Source organism: Lissotriton helveticus, chromosome 8, assembly GCF_964261635.1.
Source record: "Lissotriton helveticus chromosome 8, aLisHel1.1, whole genome shotgun sequence".
Taxonomy (NCBI): Eukaryota; Metazoa; Chordata; class Amphibia; order Caudata; family Salamandridae; genus Lissotriton; species Lissotriton helveticus.
Window position 1 is genome coordinate 1,226,960,161 of NC_136069.1, and position 25,000 is coordinate 1,226,985,160.

General features: G+C 44.0%; 1 protein-coding gene across 13 annotated transcripts in view; it reads right to left on the reverse strand.

Annotated features, from left to right (window-relative positions):
• Window positions 1-25,000, reverse strand: part of INPP4A (inositol polyphosphate-4-phosphatase type I A) — a 1,031,799-nt gene that overhangs the window by 564,589 nt on the left and 442,210 nt on the right. The window lies entirely within an intron of this gene.

Here is a 25,000-nt window from a genome sequence, read left to right on the forward strand (position 1 = left end):
AATGTAGCTCTGTTTAATATATATCCGTGTGGTATTACCTCACATAATATAAAAGACCTGTGCAGTCTGCGGTAGATCTTGCGGTGGGGAACACAGCTAATACTGAACGATAGTGAAATACACTATTTCTAGGGCTAAGTCTGGCCGTTTGAATAGAGCTAATGGGGTGTTTTTACAGGCAAGAAAAGGAATCTAGGCTTCCCGGCAGGTAACGTAAAGGCATGGATCCAAAGAATGGTAAGGAGAGGGACAGTCCTTTGAGGTTTGGTGAATAATAAGCTGAGCTGTGTGCATCTATTAGGGTATCTGTAAAACAAAAAATGGGGTATAGTGCTCGGAATCTTAACGTTAAACATAAGTATAATAGTAAATCCCTGTATAGCTAATGTGCACTACAGGTGAGTTGCCTTACTCTGATTGCATGCATCGATGTCACTGTGCATGTATCTGGGCCACCGATATGAAGTTCACAGTGATATAGAGAGGGCCTGTGAAAAGCAATAAATGCGATGGTTAAACGGTTATATTTACTCGGCAGCAGCGAGCGAGGGTGGATATGAGGGGTCGTCTTACCTGAGTTCTCTGTCGTACCGCTGCTCGAGGGGGCCTTCCGAGGTGATGCGAAGTGCGAGCACCCTCCACGGCCATCCAGGGAGATATAGGAGGCTTGGGGATCCCGGCGGAGACCATTTATATTCCCGTCTAAGTTTCGAACGCCAATGCCAAAACGCGCCATTAGATGATACGTTAAGGGGCGTGATGACGTGGTGTATGTTTGAAGCGGAGTAGAGATAGGACTTACCCGGTGTGGTCATAGTTTATATGTTGCACTTGAGGAATGCGCACCGTGAGCGCCATCTTGCAGGGTGTTCCATGAGGAAATAGTGCAAGTGGGGGCAAACCGACCCGATCTTATATAATTAATAACTAGAGGTCCAGGTCTAATCCATGGTGAAGGGAAATGATTCATTACCTGTATAAATATGAAAGACAATAGGGCCTTAATAGTGCATGCAGTGGGCACTTTTGCGCAGCCATAGATGAGCCCAGCAGAGGAGGGAGTACATATGAGACAGCAGTGGCCTGATAGCGGCGATTCCAGGCGGAACGGAGAAAGTATCACTGACCCTGTGAGCACTGCTGCGGTGGGGCCGTTCGTGCGAGGCCCGCGGTGGATCCTGGAAAGACCGCACACAACACGGTTTCCTGGCTATCGTGGCCCGCCACATTTCCACCGACTACCACAATGGGCACAGAACATGAATAGTGAGATGCTACGATGAGTAGTATCGGGCCGACATTGCCGGGATTGCTGCTGCCACGTGGCCGGTGCAGATATATTGAGGCCTCCCACCCTGATGCGCGAAAACATTGCTGCACTGCAGGATATACACTTAAGTAAGTGGTGGTGTACTAGAAGATATTCCGAGCGGCATTGAATGGTGTCAGGCACGCGAGAGGGCTGCAACGCTGTTGTAGGAGCACTGGGAGAAGCGCTGTGGCGGCGTAATAGTGACCCACGAAAGGAACACTGAGAACCCACATCTACCTTAACAAAGCTATCTGTTGTTGAATTGCGTTGTATGATGGGGCGTAAGGGTGTGAAACAACAGGACCAAGGTGTACAGGACTCTGTCCCGGATACGGCGGATCCTGCAACCAACAAGCTTGGGGCTGAGTGTTCTCCACCGACCAAAACACCTACACCTGTAGACAAGCTGGATCTCATACTGCAGGAGGTACGCGAATCAAGGAAGGTGAAAGAACTTCAAATTGGGACCCTGACTACTGGCCTTAACTTGCTTCGGGCGGACCACGCCAAGCTGGTGGACAAAGTGAAAGAAAATGCTGCGACGCTGGAGGAAGTAGTCCCACATCAAACACAGACGGAAACCAAGATTACACAGTTGCAAGATCAGGTAGCTATCCTGCTAGACCGGGTGGAAGATGCAGAAGGTAGGGCCCAACGGAATAATATCTGCATCATTGGACTGCCTGAAAAAAGTGAGGGAAATGACGTGACAAGTTATATGGAGCAGTGGTTCCGGGATCACATCACCAATGAAGGACTCTCCACGCAATATTGCATAGAGCGAGCACACAGGATACCTACCGGTCGCCCAAAAGCAGGAGCTCCACCTCAACCTCTCATAGTGAAACTACTGAACTTTCGCGACAGAGACAGTCTCCTGCAAAAAGCTTGTGAATCCTCTCCAATAAATTTCGAAAATACAACAATCTCCCTATACCCAGATTACACAATGTTGGTTCAGAGGCAGAGTTCTTCCTTTATGGCAGTTAAAAAGAAGCTTAGAGACTTAAACCTCAAATACGCAGTACTTTTTCGGGCACAATTAAAAATTTTACACGACCAAAAGTCCTATTTCTTCGAAAGCCCTGGAGATGTGGAAGACTGGCTTGAAGTGATGGAACTAACGAACGCTGCAGCGACTAACTCTCAACTCACTGCCAAGAGCAGAACCAGCCCTGGGGTGCCTGCTGAGCGAGGCAGCTAAAGTATGCGCCGGACTCCTGCACGACAATATATCACCAAGCAACAGATACAGCAGAATAAATCAAAGGCACTGATAGATGCGGCCACGTTCACGCATACCTCGGGAGTAGATGCTAAGTCCTCTTCAGAAGAAGAAGTAACGCACGAATCGGACTCTGAAGGCAGTGTGGCTCTGTTTCCATCTGCAACCCCGCAAGTCATTAAAAACTTATATGGCTGATAGTACCCGCAAGTATAATTCATGTAACTGAGGAATAGTTTGTTGTAACATGTCCATGGTAACAGCAAGCTTCTTTATAGTTTTCACTATTAATTAGGACCAGGCTTCCGTAGAGGCTTATCTGAACCGTTGTGTTAAGAGTACACCGCATGTGGAGCGCTAGCGTTGTCCCCCACATGGCAAAGGTGCTATGCATGACCTTTGAGTTTTTATTGATTCAGTTAAGTTGTATGGTCCGGTATAGTTGGGTGACCAGACCGAGTATTGGGTTGTTCAGGGGGTGGGGAGGTGTCACGGTACGGATATGGATAGGTAGGCTCTTTTACTTGCGCATCACATTAGTTTCTCAACAGCTACGATGAATGCACAGGGTAAATACACCATAACATGGAATATACTGGGTATGGGACAGGACAGAAACGGCATAGGATACATACGCAATTATAGCGCCCTAAAGCACAAATAGTATATTTACAAGAGTCTCATATGGTAGACAGCGAGTCGGCGAAACTCCGCAACAAATGGAGGGGACAAATCTTCTCCACCTCCTACTCCAGCTTTGCAAGAGGGACCAATATTGGGTGCGACGTGGAGTACCGTTTATAGCCCTAGAACAGAGGGTGGACAAGCTGGGAAGATACATATTTGTGAAGGGTATGTTAGATGGTCAACCTGTAGTATTGGGCACGGTGTATGCTCCAAACTTTGAACAAGATAAGTACTGGGACATAGTGAGCGGGGCGCTAGCGGGATGGGAATCGCAACCATGGATACTGGGAGGTGACTGCAATGCGGTAAAGGACATGGCCCTAGATAGGTCGCATCCGCCCCTACATGGAGCAGGTGTGTTCAAACAAGCTGAGGCATTATATAGGTGGGAGTTGTGTGATGTCTGGAGGATAAGGCACCCCATGCACAGAGGGTACTCCCAATATTCCGCAGTGCATGACCTACACACCAGAATAGACAGGATATACTGCTCCACCAGGATAGCAATGCAAACACTTCATGCCAAATACTTGCCAAAAAACTTCTCAAATCATAATCCAATGGAGATCATTATGGTATGGGAGAGGGTGCCCACACCGGTTCCCATCTGTCGTCTATGGCCACAGATGCTGAAAGATTCAGTATGCCGTAGCGACCTTTCAGAGACCATTGATCATTATTTTGCAGAAAACAGCAATATGGCAACAAACAGGCTGATAGAATGGGACGCTTTTAAAGCTGTGATACGGGGGAAAGCGATAAGCTATACTGTTGGCGTCAAACAGGAAAATACATAGGGCTCTGATAGAAGTGGAGGATAGCATGGGCCAGTTGGAACAAGACGCTATAAGAAATAACGACCAAAAGGGCCGACTACAAGAAGGGAGAATCAAACATGCAGAACTTCTAGAGTCGTTACGGGTCATTGACTATCAAGCATATACGAGGAAAGCCCACGCGGAAGTAGATCGGTCGGGGGCTCTACTTGCCAAATTAATCCGGGACGCCCCCCCTACAGTGGTTACCCATGAGATTGCAACAGTGGGTGGGACCAAGGTCAACACTCAGGCAGATATTAATGTGGCCTTCCGACACTATTATGCCACATTATACAGTGCAACAGATCAAAACACGGAGTCTCAATTGGAAGCCTTCCTCTCTAACTTGACGTACCCAAGAATCACAGCTGCAGCCCAGAAAGACCTCACAGGGCCCATTACACAATCTGAGATCAGAGTAGCTATGAAGGGACTTCCGCGAAATAAAACCCCTGGTATGGACGGGCTCCCAATAGAATGCTATAGTACGTACGCAGAATCCCTAGTGCCTCAGTTGGAATTGTTATATAAAACAGCGTGGGAGAAAGGATCTTTACCACACACGATGGCACAAGCGTTAGTTATATCACTCCCGAAAGCAGGGAGAGACCCCACAGATATAGCCAACTACCGACCGTTGTCATTACTAACACGGAATATAAAATCTTAAGTAAGGTACTGGCTAACAGGTTATTGCCCTCTTTGTCCAAGCTAATTCATATAGATCAAAGTGGGTTTTTACCATCACGCAACACATCGCTAAATATTAGGAAATTACGCCAGCTAATTACGGAAGCCCCAAACTGATTCCCACACGCGGGCTGTCTTTCATTAGATCTAAGACAAGCCTTTGATTCCATTAACTGGGAGTATATGTTTCAGGCCCTGGAGAAATTTGGGATTCCAGAAGGACATATCGCTTAGCTGCGCCTATTATATAAGGCCCCTAAAGCGCGAGCCCGCACTGGTAGTCACATCTCAGAGGAATACTCCATACATAAAGGGACTAGGCAGGGCTGTCCCCTGTCACCTCTTATCTTTATACTGCCTTGGAACCATTGGCCATAACAATGCGGGAAGAGTTTACAGACCGGGGTATATTGTTAGGAAACACATTGCACCTGTTTTCGGCATATGCAGACGACATAATTTTATACCTGAATGACCTCAATATGCCTCTAGCCCCAATATATGAAACGTTTAGTCGCTTTGAAACTGTGTCTGGATTGGCCATTAACATTGTGAACGTAACATTCCTTTGTTGGGGATCCCACTAGCGGGAGGTAAACTCACAAAGCACAAATTAACATGATTGGATGCAGGGGTTAGCACAGTGTCACATCTATTTTGGGACAGGATGCTACTTGACCATGATACCTTTATTAATGAAACTGGGGCCTGGCATATTTATATGTACTACACGCTGCACTGCTTCACTATATAAAAACACACTGGCCCCCACAAGGCAAGAACCCTCTAACAATGACCTGGTCAAGATGGTACATTATATTGGAAGAGGGAGACACCTTATTAAGTGGTTTTATACATCCATCAGCTCACATACAAAAGCCACTCTAGATACACTGAGAACTGCATGGGCGGGAGACATAGATAGAGATCTAACAGAATGAGAATGGACAAAGGTACCTGAACACCAAAGGAAGACATCGAGGAACACGAAATTGAAATTAATACAGACTATGGTATTGCACCGAGCTTACCTCACTCCACATAAATGAGATAGAATGTTCCCCAAAACACAACATTATTGCCAGAGATGCTTGTTAGAGGGAGCGAACCTACTTCACATGTTGTGGACCTGTCCGAAAGTGCGGGGATACTGGGACACTGTCAGGCAGAGACCAGGGGAAGTGGTAAAACGTGAAATACAGAACACTATAGAGGAATGCATTTTAGGGCTGCATAAGCAAACGTCCAAGCATAAAGTGCAATACCGTTTTATAGATCTAGCGCTCATCTTAGCCATACGAAACATTACTATGAGATGGAAATCGTGGAAACCCCCGGACGTATTGACCTGGCACACGGAACTACTGCGTGGGGGTACTGCTGAGAGTGTTGCGCTGCGCAGAGAAGAACTCAAGGGCTTACGACAAATACCAATAGCATTGGAGTGGGATGTGATGCTAGAAGCCATAAAATCTATAGAGGATGATTAGGAACAGATGTGGGGTATACAACTGAATGCACAAAGGGGTACTCATATTCTGTAAACGGCGCATAAGCAGAGAGATTTAGTATAAGCATGCATGACTTTCTTACAAGCCTATACCAAATACTACAAATACACGAGAATAAGAAGTACGCGTGAGACCGGGGAGGAGCGGGAGGGGGGAGTTGGGGACATTTTGTTGTATTAATGTGATAAAATATGGCCATCAGCCGAGATCACTATCTTGAAGAGAAAGCATGGACTACTACAAGTGTTACATAGCCTCATTATGTACATCTACGTTCCAGCAGGATTATACAGTAGACATGTGTATACTTATTATGACATGAATGATGGTACAAGTTGTGTAACATGATGGTATGATAAACAAAATTAAAAAAACAAAATCTGTTTAAAAAAAATAGCTTATGTAAGCTATTAAAGCTACTGCCTAATATTGTACCAATCTGAACATTGAGGGTACAGTTTGCTTCAAAAATATGACAATGCTATCCGTCCCGGGTGGCATGGGCTTGACATTGGTCAGATACAGAGACTACTTAGGCGCTCTCTTGCTCTCTATTTATCTCATTAAGTCACTTTCCCAATCTCATTGTCACCACAATTCTGGAAACAACAACTTACTAAAAGACATGTCGAATAAACAAATCGCTGCAGGAAAAGTCCATGTGGAACAGGTCCCTGTTAAAAAAAGACAACTTCTCAGAAAAACAGGTTTCAATTTTAAAGGACTTCCCTTTTAATCAAATGTGAATCATATCCTCTATACAGTTAACAAGAAACTCAGTAGACAAAAACAGAAATACAATTTTAAGAACTTTGAGAAATATTTTCGAATTTTATGACAGACAGTGGCCATTTCCTTGTTCTTGTACTTGGTAAGTAGCACTGTAAATGTTTCTTGCATCATAATTGGTATCATTGTTTACAAATGAACAGAATAGCAGATCTCATCCTAAGGGCTGCCCTTCTTGTTCATGTCCACTTGAATCCATTGGCTATGTACTTTTTGCCTGTATAGCATACGCAAAGCAAAGAAGCAAATGGTTAGCTCCTGTGTGCAGACAATTAGGGATCCGGAGCTCTAAAGACGCCCTACGGATAGTAAAATCAGATACCAGATCTCTTTTTGCATGTGCTACTGCAAAATTTCTAGGCCACTCATGGGCGATCAGAAGGAGGGCACAACCCATAAGGATAACTGGCATGAATAGATAAATAGGTTGTGCGACCAATCAAGATTGTTCTGATCAAATAACGCTGCTTTCTAATTTTTTTTAATTGTTTTAGGATTCCATTTTATGCATTTTATCCAGGTTTCTATGATTAGTCTTGGCATCTTGCCTTTTTGATTAAGGGTTTAATGCGCAGGGAATCAATTTGGAAATTGAATTGTATAAATATTTAAGATGCACTTGCACTTTTGCCACATAGTTATGTTAGTGAGATCCAAGTCATGACCTCTGTGGATATTGTTTTACTTATATGATGCTGCATCCTTTTAATGTCAACTTGAGCGCTTTTATTTCTCATCTGCACATTGTTTACCGATACGCTCTTTTAATTGTAAATGGAATTATGATCCCTATAGTCGCTTCTTTTATGGTTTGCTAAACCGAAATAAAGAAATTTGATAAAATGCACAGTCTATTTAATTTTACCATCAATTATGTATTTATGGTACCTAACCTAAACTCAATGAAGAGCTCATTGGATAATTGTACACGATTTGCATGACAGCAACAAATAAAAGACCCAAACAGCAAAGCAAAAAAATGATAGTTACTTTTATAATAAGCACTTCATTTCAGTCAATGTCAATGCTAAACAAGCAGTTCACTGAAACACAGTGAGTAGCCGCTGCTGAACACACAGACAGCTGAGAGGAGGAGAAGCCGTGCTCCTTCGGATTCCTGCATTGCTGGGGGAAACCACAACCTCCATCATCCCCTGGGGCGCCTCTCGTGAATTTAACCGTGACGCCGACCCGCAGCGTGGGATGTATGAGTGGGGGTGCCCGGGCTAAGCCTGGGCCAAGGGCCCGCCAATCCACGACCATCAGTGCCAGGCAGAGGCTTGGCCGGGCCACCCCTCTAACTTCTCAGCACCAGCATCAGGCTTACCACCCTACCCAGAATGGGCAAACGCATGGCCAAAACCGCGAACAAGAAATCATTAACACTTTGTACTCCTTCTTGATGAGGGCAGCCAACATATTATCCAAGGAGATTGAATTAACAGAAAGCTGGCTTTCGCTAGAGGATGTGAGGCCCAAATCAGTAGCTCTGTCAAGCTCTGTCATTATGTCTATAAGTGATGGCCCTCACACAAGCCCCTGAAGCAATTCTGTAAACCCATGTGAAGTGGAACATAGCCCCCCGGTAGAACCAGCAGTATAGAGGAAAAGGGGAGGAACAAAGAGCAACAAGATAACAAAAATCTCCAAAACGGTGGTGGCTGAAGCCGCATCGAGACCGGGTTCATTGATTGGTAATGATGAACTATGCCAAAGAATAGAGCAGGTCATGACATTAATCCTGCAACCGGTTCTCTGCAGACTGGCAAAAATTTAAGAGACACTAACTATTCTTACTAATCGTGGGACTGGCCCCAATGGGAGGGAGGGGATCTTAAAGACCGGGACCATTCAAGGGACTCGAAATGGACATGGACATTCATTAAAAAACACCACTAACTTTGACTATGGGCCTTGTAGCGCCCCCGCACCACAATAACAGGGATCATTTACAACAAGAGGAGACGTAAGGGAGGATGGTCACTCTAATTTACAGCCATTATCTATGGCCAATCAAAGACTATCATCAACACCTACTCAGTCATTTCAACCCCTGCTGAGGCAGGATTCCACATCAGCTGAGGGCATACAGTTCTGGGGTCCAATGGGACATTAACTCCCCAATATGGCTGAAGTGAGGGGGGGGGCCTTGCAGGAGGCCAAGCGGGGAGAATGGGAATATACTTAGGGAAAAGAGGGTTAAAATGCTACCAACTTTAGATCTCCCCCAGCCGCTTGCTCATACGTCGTTTTAATTCTGGCAAATACCCCCGAGCTGAAATGCAATCATACTGAGTCCACAAAACTATTAATGACTAAGGCATTACATTGGTTGACAAAATTTAACAAAGGGGAACAAGAGCTCACCAGACATATTCTCGTGGCAAGGAGAGCGGCCTGGGTGGGTCATTCACCTAAAGCTATAAGGGGCGACTGTATTGTCATTCATTTCAATAGCTCCCAATTGGTAGGGGACCTAATGAGCTCACTCCCAAATATACCTATGTTTGACACCCAGATCTTTACTCTTTCCCTGTTTTCTTTTATAACCTCACAGAGAAGGATTGGGGTAGAAGTGTAACACATTTCCCTTCTTTCCCAACAATACAGGGCCCGAAAGAGAAAAAAAGGTATGGATAGTCGATGTGCTCCATTGGAAGAACGAATAGGGGATGAAAACGCAAGATTAAAAATTATTTCCTGGAACATAGCAGGTCTTAGTCAGAAACTAGATGACCCAAACTGGACAGGGATAGTTGAGAACTTTGATATTATATACCTCCAGGAAACTTGGGTTACAGGCAAGACCTATATGGATGGCTATCATTCATTTCAAACTGCAGCCATCCCCTCTAGAGCCGGCAAACCAAGTTAGAGGTAATTCTAATTAGATTTCTAAATGAATCCCCGTATTTCCATATACTGCTATGCAAAGGCAACAAAGGATGGGACTGGATTTTAATTAACTATTATAACAATAATTTTGGCAGTAATAGGGATACGGTGATGGGCACACTGTAGAAAGTACTTGCCTCCATTCTTAGGGACCACCATAAGTGTCTTAACATATTATGGATGAGAGACTTTAATGCCCATGGCTGTAATAAGCTGGGAAAACCTGTATGCGGAGTAGCTCAGGGGGAGGCAGGGCCTATCCCACACTTCTTCCACAATGATTATGGTAATGCCCTCAATAGATTGTTAATAACCTGGAATATAAAGATAATTAACACAGTTGACGCTAACAGGTCTATTAGTGCACACATTTGGCTCCTTGTCCAATGATTCTACTATTGCGTTCATATTTGCCTCTGTAGCTTTTTCCAGGCAATTTACACACAATGTTGAATCCAAATTATTAGCTTTTATTGATCATGTGGCTATTGCATGTCAAATGAAATGGGGAAATGGGCATACGCACCCAGTTATCATGAAAGCCACAGATAGCAAGGAGGAATGGCATTGTTTCTTCCCAACAGATCCAAAACATTGCACTGGTTGGACAGGGCATGTTCAAAGGCATAAAAAACTTACAAGCAGCTCTCAAGAATACCCCAAGAGATAAGGTTCTAGTGAGGAACCTGCGTTGCCGATATAAAAAAGCTAGGCGATCTAGACTAAAATGCCTGAAGGAGGAGGAGGCATGGGACAAACAATGCCAGGCAGCAGTTTTAAAATTAGCAGGGATTTTTAGAGTACAATCAATGCACCATTCCTCAAAGATGATGCCCAACTGCGTCAATGTCGAAGCCCTCCTCTGTTCCCAACCACAGTTTCACTGGCACCTCTTTCGAAGGAGACCCAGAGACCTACGGAGCATGAAAACTTGAACTTCTGCCACCGAAGCTGTTCCTGCCTAAACCAACACTATTGCTAAGGCTCCTTCTTGACGCTGGAATCTGTTGATGTTGAGCACTCTTCTCACGGCGCCAGCCAAATGCCTGCTTTCACTGAAGGCTATTGACATCAAGAGGTAACTTTACCACTGGGAGGAACCTGGTCCTTGTAAGCGACCCCTGGACCATTGTGGTCTGCCTGAAAGCTTACTATTAACACGGTCTAGTGCAACCAGTTGTCCACGGCTGGCGCTTTGTGTTTTGATGCTATTTTTATTTAAAATGTTGAAAATTCATGTCTCGGGTTTCTCTTATTGGATTTTTGTAATTTTGGTGTAATTTTGTTCCTTAAAGTATTCACTATTTTAACAAATTAGATTTTTATTGTGTCATGTTTTCAACTTTCGTACCTATTTTGGTACTTCTGAATGCTTTACACATTTTCGTAAGTTAAGACTGGTGGTTCTGTGCCATAGCTACCAAGGCTTGAGCTCAGGTTTAAATTACTGAAACCTTGACTGGACCTAACAAGAATAGTGATATTATTAAAGTGGTAGACTGCTATCCACACCAACTAATAACCTACTTTCTCACAACACATATAGAGGTTTTTTAGTTCGGGGTCTTCTCTTCATCCACAGGCCTGCCATTCATTTTTGCTTCCGCCCACCACTGCATACAAAGTGCGGTAATGGGTCAGTCCACTTTGCTATTGCATTCATGTAAATACTTTAAAACTGGAAAGTGGGAGATTAATGAAAAAAATGGACAAATGTATTTTCTCCATTGATTTCTTCTGAAACAGAGAATATTTTATGTGGAAGACAGCTAAAATAAGGCTTAAAAAACATTTTGGCTTAAAAAGTTGTGAGTCTCCTGTCTGAATCAGGTCTAATTGTCATGCATTCCATTGGCTCCTCTATACGTTTTTTTCCTGGTAGCACAATATCCACATCCACTATAAAAATTGTCCCCTCAGTGTCAGGTCTGGTAGGACTACGTTGCGTCATAGAAGGAGGATCTCTAGAGACAAAAATACCACACAGTTCAATTCTTATGGCCTTCTTAGAGTGATGCCAATAGCCTACAGAAATGATCAAGCACTAAAAACATACTCAACACACATGTAGCTATCAGGTGTTTGCCAATACGTTTCACCTTCTCCTCCTACGCTCCTATTAATATCATGGGTTCTTGAAGATATGCCAAACTAGTGTCAGAATTCAGAAAAGTGTTTTGGTGGTGTGCCTGAGCCTCAGAAGTGCAACAACTCTACCAATCATGAGGAACATCACAGAGGACGAATTTCTCAGGAATGGGGCACCAACAGAGAAAGAGAAACAGAGGGAAAGAGAGAAAGAAAGACACAAAAGATTCTCTGCACCTACAAAATAAAATCATGTTTAAACCACATGCAATGCCACTTACACAGCCCAGGGGTCTTGAGAACAAATGATGCACCACAACAGAATTGTGTTCCCACATTGGCACTTAGGACGTTGAGCTGGGAGAGGATGAGCAGTTCCCCTAGCCGAACACGTACTAGACCTCACGAAAGGGGACTTTGACGAAGACAACCTCTTTAACGAGGATGAAACCACTTCGGCCTTCAAGGGAGTAGTTAAAGACGCGTTAGGGGAGGAAATGTTCTCCCCACTTAACATTAGACAACCCAGAAGTGCTGAGTGGTGGCTTCAGGACCATGAGGGCAAATTTATGAAACGGTGAATTAGGAAGCCACTTGAGATAGAGGAGCAAAATATCTACAAGGTCTATAATTCACGAGAAGGTGTGCCTGACCCCTAACCTAGACCCAGAGCTCATCACCTCCCTCTTTAAGCTAGGAAAGGACCCACGGAAGGGGCTTGAGAGCTCCCTTAATACTTGTCAAGACTGCTTCCTTGACATATTGGGACCCCTAGCATGGATCGCCAACATGGTAGAGGTGGCACATGTTAACAAGCTCCCATTAGACTTAAACCTCCTCCTCAGAGGATGGAGCCAAAGGGCTTTAGTCCTTCTCAGAAATGCCAATGCCGGATTCAATGCTGAGAGGTGCAGAGCAGTCCTCATGAACAGTAATCCCAAACATGGAGAGCTAGCTGAGAGAGAACCTTCAGAGAATCACAAAGGCCTCCTCTTCAGAGAGGACATAATTAAGATGCTGGGCAAGTATGTAGCTATCTTTACTGCCCTAGACAAGGCCCAATCTAAAATGTGCAGGGTTTTCAGCCCAGGTGTTTTTGGACGGGCCGGCAGAAGAGGACTTTCTGCTGGCCGAGGCTCCCAGAGGTCCCACTTCATGAACGTCCGGAAAAGAGTCTTTGGCAAAGGGTACAAAGCCGGAGGATCTGCGTCCTTTTTTTCCCCCAGGGCAGGAATGGGCTACACTACACCATCTGTGGTGGTTGAGGTTATTAGCCACTGATGCCCAGGGCCCATTCCTCCATGAATCGACAGAATGGTCAAGTACAACCCTTTCCACGCTTGACTCTCAGGGTCTCAGGGTAACAATGGCAAGCAGTCACAGGTTTCTCAGGTAGGTAGTGTGGGGTGCAAGAGCTCAGAACTCAACAATCAATTAACAGATACAATAAAGTAATGCCTGCCCAGAGCTTTCATTGCTTTTATTTATGAAAATATACTTTTAATTTCACAGCAAAGCCAAATACTGTACAATTCAATGGATAGGACATACATGGTCATAGGGTGCTGTGTTCCATTGATGAGGCAGTACAACCCTTTCTTTTCCTGGTAATTATCCTCCTTCCTCATATTACCATCCCAATCACTCTGTGAGTTTAGATAGGATAAGGCTTAGGTGCAGTTAGCTCACCGTTTTAAGTATGCAGTCACGTTCATCAGTTACCATTCATTTAGCATAAAAAAACAGTCTCTACAGGGCACAGCAGATATGCCCACACGCATTATGGTCTCTCGTTCCCTAGTTCAGGCTGAGCCCCCTTGTTTTACCTACAAGTTGCTCTCAACAGTTCCAGTTGTGTGCGGAATGTGAATGCACCCTTTCATCTTTGCAAAGTGTATTATTTTATGCTGGGCTGCCACAGCAGCCGTGCTGGACGATTGAAAATGCCCAGCTCACTAATGGTGGACCTTATGGCTAAGGAAGGGTGCTCAGGAGAGGTGGTTGAGGTCTCAGGTTATATCTTATCATTGTGATATCTTTGGGAAGTTATCAGACACTGGACAGATCGGCGTCTCTGCTCGAAGGTGACGCAGTCCTTCACTCCACAACGCTGGTGGCAGAACCATGTGATCAAACCAGCTGCCGGCTGACTGGTAATACGGTTCTAGCACAAACTTGGTACTGCTCACTTCATCAACTTGCAGAGGGACTGGTGTACATTTTCATAGCATAGGTGATCCTGGCACACTCGCTGGGTTATCAGGTTTCTCTAAAGTTCCTCTCTCTAGGAACACAAGGGCATCTCCTCCTGGACAGCCTCTACTTTTGCAGAATCAGACACACTCCTTCCCTCTCTCAAACAGGCAGACTCCTAGGCTCTTTATGCACATTCTCAGCATCATCGGCAGAAATGTTGCCTCCATGGGCTGTCCCCTCCCTCTAGGAAACTTGCTGTCAGGCAGACACCAAAACTGGTTACACCGTAGCACTTTTAGTCTCAACAGAGCACTCAATTCCTTGGTCAAGAAAAACTTGGTCATCAAGAAAATTGAGTAACTTGGATCCCTCTTTCATACACACTTTCAAGACAGAGGATGTAGATCTACTGTCTCAAGCTTCCAAACCAGTTTGGATTGGTTCTCTTTCAAATATAATTCGCAGGCTACTCTCAAGACACAGCCATTGTGTAAAGTGATGCTTCTCACATCAGGAACCACAGGTGCTTACCCATAAAATGGGCACAAAGAAGTGAGTTTTCTGCAGCTGCCCCCATCAGCCTTCATAAAGAAGTAATCACACACAAACAAAGGGGTAAGACTAGACTAAAATCTTCATCACCTCACAGAGACTGAAGTCCCATACCTCAGTAGTGCCATCCCACAAATGACAGTGCTCAGGTAGACTAATCACCAGCTGATTGCTAACAAAAGACATAATGGAATTTCAAAAGGTAGCTATGTCTCCTCCTCACTTCAGAGTCTGGTCCTCTTCCCACCAGCTACTGGGATGTAGGCATTACACACCCACTCACTGGTAGAAGATCACTAAACCTCCATCTTGTGCTATGCCAGGACAAGGGGTGTCTAAAATGAACTCCACTGGCCCCCATTATTCAGGATCACTCATACACAGATCATCAATACATGTGTTACTCACATTAAACATGCACAAAGACATGACATACACATGGGGTACCAGTACAAGATCCTCGACAAACACTTAACAGCATAAGTAGCCTTCACTCGTTGACACAGATATAAAGGTCTGGTCACACTACTAATCTCACAGTATGCTGCTATCACTGCTTTGTGTGCTATTCCAAGGACAGGGGCAGTAGTCTTCAGCCCACAGTGAGGGCATGCTTAGTGCCCTCTTTCAGGAAACAGGACTGCTCCAGGACATCGCATAGTCAGGAAAAGGACTAGGCCTCTCTGCACACACTTAGATTATATATACATGTAGTTGGCCACTCGGAGCACGGAAACATGCCCAAATACCATGAAGGCAGTGCTTAATGTGAGTTAAAAAGTAAAGGAGGACCCCGCACAGGCTTATAGGGGACTGGGGGGATAATGAATCTTAAAAGACAGGGATGTCCCCGCGAGAGAGCAGTCTTAGACTGAGTTTCACACCTGGTTCTTAAATTCTAGGGTGAACATTTCATTCTAAAATAAAAGTATTTACGAAGCATGCCTTTAATATGGCGGGAGAGGTAAAGTTACAATGATTTGTACTCAACTTCTATAAGTGTATGGTAAGACCAACTACTTGCTTATATCACTAAAGATGCCAGATACAGAAGGAGATGATTGTTATATACCCTTGTTCAAACTGCAGTTATTACGTATTCCCCACCATGAGCACAATATTTGGTTGTTAAACAAAAAGAATAAACAAAACCCAATGACAATAATGTAAAAGATAAAATGCAATAAAAAAATTTTCACACCATGAGTTACTCTGTCAAACATTTATTGTATATACACATTGTTAAAAATTTCATTGTTACACAGTATAAAAACTTTTTCAAAAACATTTAATACATTTGAATGAACACAGTTAAAAAACAAAGAATCACAGGTCGACGCGGCGTTTCGGTTTCTTGGATTAGTACCTTCTTCAGGACAGATTCTTAAAACCAGTGGAATAAATTCCCCACCGGACAACGTTTTCTGTTCACAATCTTGCAGCCGTCTTACTTATGGGCTTAATATTTGGTATTTCACCTTTTATTCACACTTGGTCTACTTTGTCTTTGACTACCAGGAGGAGCCACCGTATTTTGTCCTATTTGGGTTTCCTCAATGACCCAAAAAAGTGTTTCTGCTTATTGCAGTTCCTTGAGTGTTCTGATTCTCAGTTCCTTTTATGGATATCAGGGTTCGTGGCTTTTAATTAGCAATCGGCCTCCCTGCTCCTTGGTCCTGGCAGTCTATTCTGGCATTTCTCCTTCGGTCTGCTCCGATCCGGTAACAAGAACCTTAGTAGACAAAGACAAAGACAAAGTAGACCAAGTGTGAATAAAAGGTGAAATACCAAATATTAAGCCCATAAGTAAGACGGCTGCAAGATTGTGAACAGAAAACGTTGTCCGGTGGGGAATTTATTCCACTGGTTTTAAGAATCTGTCCTGAAGAAGGTACTAATCCAAGAAACCGAAACGCCGCGTCGACCTGTGATTCTTTGTTTTTTAACTGTGTTCATTCAAATGTATTAAATGTTTTTGAAAAAGTTTTTATACTGTGTAACAATGAAATTTTTAACAATGTGTATATACAATAAATGTTTGACAGAGTAACTCATGGTGTGAAAATTTTTTTATTGCATTTTATCTTTTACATTATTGTCATTGGGTTTTGTTTATTCTTTTTGTTTAACAACCAAATATTGTGCTCATGGTGGGGAATACGTAATAACTGCAGTTTGAACAAGGGTATATAACAATCATCTCCTTCTGTATCTGGCATCTTTAGTGATATAAGCAAGTAGTTGGTCTTACCATACACTTATAGAAGTTGAGTACAAATCATTGTAACTTTACCTCTCCCGCCATATTAAAGGCATGCTTCGTAAATACTTTTATTTTAGAATGAAATGTTCACCCTAGAATTTAAGAACCAGGTGTGAAACTCAGTCTAAGACTGCTCTCTCGCGGGGACATCCCTGTCTTTTAAGTGCTTAATGTGAGCCTTTGATTGAAGGTGGGGCCCAACAGCACTCATTTTTGGGGCCCCGTACTTATTTTCCCCCAACAGGATTTGACCCGGAGCTATAGACAGAAAAGATAAAATGGGGAAAGAACGCGGAAGAGAAAGGTGGAAAAACAGTGAAAAAGAATCTTCAATAGTGAGATAAAAAGGTAGTAAGCCGGCACTAGATTTGTATGTCTCCTCCTCTAGACTCCACATCCCTATCACTCATATGTGGCTTGATAGCATTTCAAGAATTGAGACAGCTTCTCTACCTCTTACCAATGTCACCAGCCATTTTGATCCAATATCCCTTTTACACCAAATATCACTTTATGGGCTTAAGCCTGTTAACTAGAAGCCAGGCTGTCTTACTCTCTACCTCAAAGTAATTTTACTTTTTTGTTGAGTATTCAGTCATTCAACTTTTGCATGCAAAATGTTAAAAACCTTTATTAAAACACAATCTGAGAGGGAAAGCAGAAAAGGAACTGATGGTGTGCAGGCTGCTAAGTGTCTAAGAGAACAAACATGAAATGTGTTAACAGGAAGTAGAGAGTTTTAAACTTGAAGTCTTTTTTGCCCTTATCCTTGATACTTGCAACCTTTTTGTGATGTGAATCAGTTCTATTATCAGTAGATGATGACCTAGGAATAGATAGCAGGGCTTCAGAGCCCCAAAGTGTACATGCACTAAAGAGGAAGGAGAACAAGGGAAGGGGAGGAGGGGAGGAGGGAAGGGTAATCGTGCCTTTTATAAGGTGGTAGTCTTGATCTCAATTTGTAGCAGCACAGTATCGATTTGTAGAATTCTCTTCTGAGCTGCTGCTAGATTGTTTGCCTTTGAGTCTTAGAGTGGCTATTTTGGAGCTTCCAATTTTAAGTGCTACCATAAGGAAGTCTGCAACATTCGAAGCAATTTCAGTGAAATGGTCTCCCATCAGGGGGGACAGCTTTAGAACGAAGCCTTTACCACAAAATGATACGACCATAAATTTCTTCACCACGGCTATACGACTTTTTCAAATAACCTAATTATTATGTTATTCAGAAAATTATTTAAGGGTGGGCAGTGGTAAAAAAAAGCTGAGGAATGGGTGATTTTAAGATTATGGGGTGGGTAGTGGTAAATGGAGGGAAATGTACATTTTGGGTTTAGGATTGGATAAAAAGAGGTAAAGTTAAGTTTAGGCTTATGTGGTGGGTAAGTTTAGGCTTATGTGGTGGGTAGTGTTAAACATAGGATAGGGATAGGAGTAAATTAAAAACGAGAGGGGCTTGGGAGTGTTCTCCCTCCGAAAAAGAAAAAAATACTTTACATATACTTCCCATGCATGGTAAAGGTATCTGCAGGGTAAAGGCTGTGTGGAAAGGTATTGTGTCGTAAAGGCATGCAATGTAATGTCACACACTCCCCAGCGGGAATAATTGCATACTTGAATGGTTATCAGAGCGGAATGACCACAGGATTTCCTTGGGAAAGAAGCGTCTGTTTTTGTAGTACCATTAATACTCAAAGAAATGGGTGTGTTGTTGACTCAACTTCTGTGGCAGTTGCACTGTACCTGAGATACTCGTTTTAATGGCTTTTTTCATGTTAGTCCAACACCGTATATCTTGCCAAGGCAGAGTTCCTGTGCTCATCCTTCCTTTGCAGAGTTAAAAGGTGTGATTGCTGCACCTTCTTGCATCAGATCATGCAACGCGTTTGAACATTTCATCACTTTCCTTCCAATCTCAGTATGTAAGTATAATATACTCCTTTTTCAATGTTAACTTGTTTGCCACTTAGGTTAAAGGAAACTTACAACAAAAGACCTACTGGCATGGCAGATTCAGTTTTTAGCTTCTTGGGCTAAGAGGATCATTTTGATGGCTTGGTTGTTGGGGTTGATAAATTGCTTCCAGCAAGAACTAATGAGGTCATATAACCAAGTTTGGCTGCATATCCAAAACCTTTTAGCAGTACTGGAGTTTACGTCAGGTACATGCAAAGTCTTCTGAAAGAGCTTTCATCAAGGTTGTCTGTGGTAGGTAGAGTAAGAATTTCCATAGTATTCTCTGCAGGAGTACAAGACCTTAGATTTTCTCAATTCTGTCCACACTTCTCTTCACTGATGACCAGATCTCTGTAAAGCTTTGGGTAATCAAGTTAATTTCCCTTTAAATATGGACAGTAAATAAATACGAATTCCTTCTCTAAAAATATTAATGAAGCAAAGGATTGTTTCTGTTTTCATTGAGGACTTCTCCAAGTGTAGTTTCTAAGTAACAGAGGAAACCACCAACTTCAATATGATTTTTTTTTAATATATATTCAGTGTGCCATTTTCCTACTTTTGCTCAAAATAAATACATATATGAAATTTGGGCAGCAAATGACCCTAATAGGACAGTGTGGATTGTTCTGTCCTAGAAATTCCTTCCTTTCGGACTCCATGCACAATATCCCAACATAGCATAGCATACCTAACTTAATTAGTATGAATCCTCTGTGAAACATATCTGTTACACAACCACTCCATTTTATACTTCTCATAGGATGTACTGTCATGCAACACCACAATGCTATCTTAAAGCATCAATTTTGGGTGAGGCGCTGTCCAGCTCCCTAGAACTTCTGACTGCAGAGGTGATTCACAACCTCGATTTTTAGTATAAAGCAGAGCTCTTCCTTGAAGGCCCTTCTCTCCTCTTTACCAGTGATGTCTGATGATGTTACGGAAAGTCAATAACTAAGGCTATATATGCAATTGAGTATACAATGATCTTCCCTTTGGTTCTCCCTTTCTTCATCATTTCTTCTTTGATTGTCAAGTAATGCACCCTTGTCAGTACATCCGGAGGGCTGGAATATTTGTGGCAGATCTGGGCCACTCTGTGCATGCAGTGCAGCATGATGGCGAGCTAGGGCCATCTGCAATAGTCCTTGTACATGTGCTGGGATATCACCTCTCTGCCCTAGCTAGATGTGGTGTCTCCCTGAATCAAATATTTTTTAGATCTTCTTTTTTCTTCTGCAGGACTATATACTGTTGCCCTCAGGCTTTCCATTTTCCCTGACCATCTCATGTTCATCTGATTTCTCCTCCACTGAATTGTCAAGATCTGTCTCACAGCCCACTATATCATGAATGTCTTAAGTAATCTGATAAATCCCTTCATCAATTTCAGTCTTTTGAGGTCATGTTTCCTTCAGTTTTCTCAGAAAGGCCTCAATATACTTGTTTATTATATAATGCAGCAGCTCTGCAGACCAGGATGGGTTGAGTACACATGGGCTTCATGAAGAAGTCACTCTTATTTTCACTCCCATCTTGCTCTGTAAATGGGCAAATTACTCAGGATTAAATCACTCCCTTGGCCTAATTGGCTCCTGCTGGTCGTCTCACATTTCTGTTCCCACCTGAAGACTCTCTTGCTCAAGTAAATCTCGGTCCCACTGATTATTCCCTTTTCCATCAGACTTTCAGGCTTGACCTTTCACCAAAACTGGCTGAAATGTTGTACTTTCCATTGGGCTTAGAGTATCTATCCTCTGCAGTACCCAAACAGCAAAGCATCCCTTGCCCAGCCCCCCTCTTCCACTGGATATTCTATTCTACTCCACTTGTTGCTTTGCTTCTCCTAGGCCATCTACCCAGACCAATTCCTCTACACAGGAGCTTTAGTGATAAGCTAAAATCAGGATCACTTCTGTTTACAGCTGTGCCAGGACAATCATTTTCTTTTGTGATTTCGGACTGATTCCACTATTGTTCTTCAATTACACAGCAGCCCTTGCTACTAATTCCTCATATAATCCCCAGGTTTCTGCTCTTTCTCTCTCATCTTCTCTTGAGATCAGCAATGGCATGTTCTCTAAATCAATGCCAGCCTAATACTCTGAGGGCTCTGGTTTCAACTGAGGGTTCCTAAACTTGTGGCACAATTGCCACCTGCATTTAATTCCCAGCTACCCGCTTTCTGAAGCCTGGGCTAGGCTTTGACTTTGGGGCATTTTGTTTAAAATCTCACAATGCTCCTCGGGATCAGTCACAACTTTTTCTACCCCTGCATTTGTACTGCTGGGCCTAAGGAAAGCCACCTCTTCATGCTAAGAAGTCATGTCAGCTTAGCTTGAACCATTAGGTCTTCTGTTCTGGCCCAGGGGAAAGCTGTGTCTAATAGTACTCATGTAGGTGATGGGTCTGGCCTTTGATGTGGTTCCTCAAAGTTACAGGAGCGGAAGTCAGATCCCTCATGACACTTGGTGCTCTCTTACGTACCTCTCTTTAATTTGACTGTGTAGGTGAAATGTTGAATTACTGCTGGAAAGTTAGCGGACTCATTTTCAGTACACAGGAAAGGGTGGCCTGACAGCATAGAGGCATAGGATATGTGCACTGCCTAAAGACGGACTTCCCATGCTGCATTCCTTGGCTCATGAACTGCTGTGCCAAGCTATGGGAGCAGGTGATTTGTGAAGGGAGCAGCTATAAGCAGATAGATAGGCACAGAGGCAATGATGATGCTCCCATAATTGCTCAAGCCTCCCTCTTTAGTGTTCCCTCAAGGGAAAGCCCTGGGTAAGAGACAACTCGCAGGAGTGATGACTTCATTTGGTCAGTGACATTTTCCTTTTCATCTCCCTTTTTTTTGTATCCAGCTGCTATTCCAGCCTTGGCTACCACTTTAACTCAGGGGGGTAAGTGAGACCTTTGCCCAAGGTCAGGATGGGGTGGGGCAGTGCAAGTGGCTTTTAAAAGGAGGATTATACTGCTTACCTCCGTGTCTGTGCATCATAAATCCTACTAATTGCTTTGTGTGCCTGGATTCAACTTGCACCCTGGCCCCCAAAACCTGATACCCAGAGGCACAATGGCTGTTGGCGGGGTGCCCCCAGAGATGTCTCGGCATCCATTCATCTCTTCTGCTGCTTTCCAGATTTCCCAGCTAGGGCTCTTTTTCCCCTGTTCCTCAGCCTCTGACTACAAGCACAGTTGCAGCATGCTGTGTGCCTCTGCATCCCACACAACAATCACAATTTCTTCAGAGATGGGTCTTACAAAGAGATATCTTCATCTTCTCAACCGCTTACTCTTGCCCCTAAGTTGGTGTGAAGCAACAAAAACACTGGCTAATTTGCTTTCACTGCTGTTTATTATCTTGCTTGGTGAAGACCTCTAGGAAAGACACGATTATCTCATCCTATAAATGTCATGACTACTTTTGCCAAATTTCAGAATACCTGAGATCGGTATAGCTTGATAATTCAGGCAGGAATTATAAACATTGATTTGCAGCCTCTCAGTTAGTGACAAACTGAAACCTTTTGAGTGAGCAAACAAAAAATCAAAAAGGGTAATGTATTTCAATATCCTGAGTAAATGGCATGGCATCCCAGTTTTACAAGGTTTTCTGAAGGAATGTTTCCAGGATTCTCCTGCTTTCAATCAACCTTCAACAACAAAAGATATACGCTGTTCCCTGGGGAGAAAGAAAGAGGGCGTAACCAAGCCCAACCAAACCGGTAAGGCACGAAGGGGGGAAGGGCAGGGGGAATACCCCTTCCGGAACTAAAACCCTCACGCACCCAGCAAGCTAGGTGTCATGCTTCATCATTTGGGTTTTGCTCCTCGTCAAACTGGCGCTGCAATGTTTGACGGGCTCCTATAAAGGGGCTCTTTATCAGAGATCTTTTGTTCCTGCCAATTGGTGCATGTGGGTATGAGCAATTCGTCAGGACCTAAAAATCAATTGGTGGGTGATACACAGCAAGGGAAGGGGGAGATACTACCTTCCACTTGGTAAATTCAAAACAGGCCAGGTGGTCCTGCAGTCTCTAAGTGGGACCCTACTTAGGAATAAGAAAGGCTTCAACGGTCATCTCCTGTGTGCTTGATACCCTAAAGTTGAGGTACCTGTAGAGATAGAGTGAGGGCGATAGATAGATAGAGTGATAGAGTGAGGTGCGACAGATAGAGTGATGGCGATAGATAGATAGATTGATAGGTTGAGGGGCGATAGAGTGAGGGCGATAGATTGATAGAGTGATGGCGATAGATAGATTGATAGAGTGATGGCGATAGATAGATTGATAGAGTTTGGGCGACAGATAGAGTGAGGGCGATAGATAGATAGAGTGAGGGCGATAGATCGATAGAGTGAGGTCGATAGATAGATCGAGTGAGGGCGATAGATAGATGACGGGCCGCGGCATTCTGCAATACCTGGAGTCGACTGATATTCTTTCCCGTCGCCCCCAGATACAGCAGATTGCCGTAGTCCAGTCGCGCCGTTACCAGGGCGTGCACCAGCGTCCTACTGGCCTCCATCGGAAGCAGATCAAGGATCTTCCATAGTCTTTTTAGGACACTGAAGCATATCCCCACCACTCGGCTAATCTGGGGTCCAAAAGTGAGGACAGCATCCAGCCATACCCCAAGATTTTTGGCTTCTTGACACGGTGTAGGTGTCAACCCCAGACAGGATGGCCACCATGCCGACGATCACACTGACGGGCCTCCCCCCACCACGAGCACCTCCGACTTGCTGCCGTTTAACTTTAGGCAGTTAGCAGACATCCAGGTTGCCAACTCCTGCATGCAAACTCTAAATTTCTCTGCAGCAAGACCGGGCGCACGCGATAGGGAGATGGCCAGCTGCTGTCGTCGGCATACGACACTATGCGAAGCCCATGGCTTCCCACTATAGTGCCCACTGGGGAGACATACAGGTTGAAAAGAGTAGGGCTTAGGGATGACCCTTGGGGCACGCCCTGACCCAAATCAACCACTCTCGAATAGTAGTCTCCCTGCCTGACCTGAAAGCCTCTATCTGTCAGGAAGGATTGGATCCACTTCAACGCAGCACCAGAGATCCCACCTTCATTCAGACACTGTAGCAAGATGGCATGAGCTACAGTGTCGAATGCTGCGGGGTTGTTTGTGGTGTTGTGTGTGTGTGTGGGGTTGTGTGTGTGTGGGGTTGTGTATGTGTGGTGTTTTGTATGTGGGGTTGTGTGTGGGAGGTTGTGTGTGTGAGTGGGGTTGTGATTGTGTGTTGTGTGTGTGGGGGGGGTTGTGTGTGGGGGGTTGTGTGTGTGTGGTGTGTGTGGGGGGTGTGTGTGGAGTCGGGGGGTGGGGTGTGTCTGTGTGTGTGTTTGTGTGGGTGTGTGTGATTTGTGTGTGTGTGGGGTTGTGTGTGTGGGGTTGTGTGTGTGGGGTTGTGTGTGTGTGGGGTTGTGTGTGTGTGGGGTTATGTGTGTGTGGGTGTGGTGCTGTGTGTGTGGGTGTGGTGCTGTGTGTGTGGGTGTGGTTGTGTGTGTTGTGTTTGGGGTTGTGTGTGTGGTTGTATTTTGTGTTTGTGGTTGTGTGTGTGGTTGTGGGTTTGCGTGTGTGGTTGTGTGTTTGAGTGTGTTTACGTGTGGTTGTGTGTGTGCTTGTGGTTGTGTGCGTGTGGTTGTGTGTATTGTGTGTGTGTGTGGTGTTCTCTTGTTTTATGTTGCACTTGCAAGCTGCGATTTTTTAACCTGTACTTGCACCGTTAATCATAAAACTGCAAGTCCCAGAATGCAATGTGCTATAGAGTATGAAAATCCAATACTGGCTGATGGTGTCACGTGTAGCATTAGGCCTCTTAGCAACTATGCAAAGATCAGAAGCTGCACTCCATTGTAAAGTTAATCCCAAGTTTTACCCTCGTTTTTAGTGACACAAATATAATTTTCCTACTGGCATCCACAAAAATATTCAGACATTCAGCCCAATGCATTTCATATGGAGAGTAGCCATCAAGTGAACCCATAGCGCAAG